The sequence below is a fragment of the Bison bison genome, unplaced genomic scaffold, assembly GCF_000754665.1.
Source record: "Bison bison bison isolate TAMUID 2011002044 unplaced genomic scaffold, Bison_UMD1.0 scf7180017864379, whole genome shotgun sequence".
NCBI classification, from domain to species: Eukaryota; Metazoa; Chordata; class Mammalia; order Artiodactyla; family Bovidae; genus Bison; species Bison bison.
The window spans coordinates 5,698,094-5,700,417 of NW_011494951.1; positions in this window are offsets into that span (position 1 = coordinate 5,698,094).

Genomic DNA, 2,324 nt, shown 5'->3' on the forward strand with positions numbered 1-2,324 from the left:
AGGCTTTAAGCCAACTTTTTCACTCTCCACTTTGACTTTCATCAAGAGCCTTTTTAGTTCCTCTTCACTTTCTTAGGGCCCTGAAATTAAAACCTAATTTAACCTTTATCACTTCCTCACAGACACTAACCCCAAATAGTCACATTGGAGATTAAGGCTTGAATATGTGTATTTGGGGAACATCACTCAGTCCAGCCTCAGAGGGTAAAGAGTCTTCCTGCAATTCAGGAGATCCAGGTTCAATCCCTGGGTCAGGATGATCCCCTGGCGAAGGGAATGGCAACCCTTGATTGGAGAATTCCATGGACAGAGGAGCCTGGCAGGCTACAGTCTATGGGGTCTCAAAGAGTCCCTCAAGACTGAGTGACTAACACTTTCACTTCGTAACACTTATGAAGTTATGTACTTCATAAGTACATAACACTTCAGTACCCACTTTTTAATAATTCTAAGGGCATTATTCTTCTCAAAAAAAAATTGGGGGGGAAGCTATCTTTTCTCTATGAGCCCCTCATTGTTCCTTTTTAACCTTATATCTTTGCATTGTGAGTCAATATTCATGCTTCAAAAAATATGAAAGAAGAATGCAGTGCTACCTATCCTTGTTTCCCATTTCTCTAGTATGGCCTGGAGATACTGGTCTAGAAAGGACCACCAGGTTCCCATAGAGCATCTTTATATAAATGAGAAGAAATAAAACATAATTAAACACTCGTTTCCTCTGAGGAGGCAGCTCCATGGTGGGCCCGTGACTTGGCAAGCAGGCTGTATGCTGAAATTTATCCCCCATTCATTCCCATCTATTTATGCATGCACCTGGCAAAACTTGTGCTCTGTGTAGTCACCATCACTGGATGTAGATATTTCATTCTCAGTTCATCTGAACTTATCCAAGAAACCTCTCACAATCTCAAAAGCTGTTAAGGGGTGAGTTTGGGGTTGACGTGGATACACTGCAATAGTTAAAATGGATAACTAACAAAGACCTACTGGATACACAGGGAACTCTGCTCAATATTGTGTCACAGCCTAAATGGAACAAAAATTTGAAAAAGTGTAGATATATGTATCACTGAATCATTTTCTACGCACCTGAAACTAATATATTGCTAATAAATTATGCTCTAATATATAATAAAAACTTACTACTTCTAATGTAAGAGAAAAGCAAGCAAATAAACAAAAAAACCAAAAGGTGTAAGGGGGGTGAGAACCATGTAATCTTAACGTATCATGGTGTTTGTATCCCTTTCCTCCTTTGGTGTTAGTGATGCTATGTAACTACCGTTCAACTGCATGTGCTTATTCATCATGTTATTTCTGCTCTCAGAGACCATTGTATCTTCTCCCCTTCCCCAAACACACACATGAGCATTCACATAAATTAACAACCATAAACACGCACAGGCATCCACACCCACTCATAACCTCACTCACACACACACATGCACACGTATATAAACTCACGCCCAATCTTGCCCTGTATTTCCTGTACTCTATGCTGCCTTCAGTGTCAAATATTAGCTCTAACTCGCAGGGTTGAAGTTTATTGCTTTCCTAATAAAGGCTGGATTTGGTTGTTTTGTTCTTTGTTTAGCTGACTTCAAGTCCAAGACACAAACTTGTGCAAAAACATTCCAGAAAGTAGTTATTTAAAGCTATTAATCCCTACTGTATTTGCACCTCAGAGAGGGTGTATTCTCTCATCTCATTTCATTCTAACAAAAAGGAGGTGATTTTTAGTGATTGATTATGAAGCATCATCATTGTTTACATTTGTTATCTCACTTGATCCTTCAATGTTCAAACAAGACTGCATTGCCATCTCGAGCTTACAGATCAGGATCTGAGGCTCAAGAAGTTTGCTCTATACTGAAGACAATATACCTAGGTATTTGTAAGTATGGGAGCTTAACAAGTTATTTTTTCCTTCAGATCTCTTGCCCATCTTCCAATATTAATCTCACATCTAAAAGCTCTAATACTTTGGCCACTTGATGTGAAGGGTTGACTCACTGGAAAAGACTCTGGTGCTAGGAAAGATTGAGGGCAGGAGCAGAAGGTGGCAACAGAGGATGAGATGACATCACTGACTCAGTGGACATGAGTTTAAGCCAACTCCAGGAGATAGGGAAGGACAGGGAATCCTGGCATGTGACAGTTCATGCAGTTGCAAAGAGTGGGACATGACTTAAGGACTGAACAAGTTCTTAAGGGCTTCCCTGGTAGTTCAGATAGTAAAGAATCTGTCTGTAATGCAGGAGACCCAGGTTCAATTCCTGGGTAGGGAAGATCCCCTGGAGAAGGAAATGGCTACCCACTCC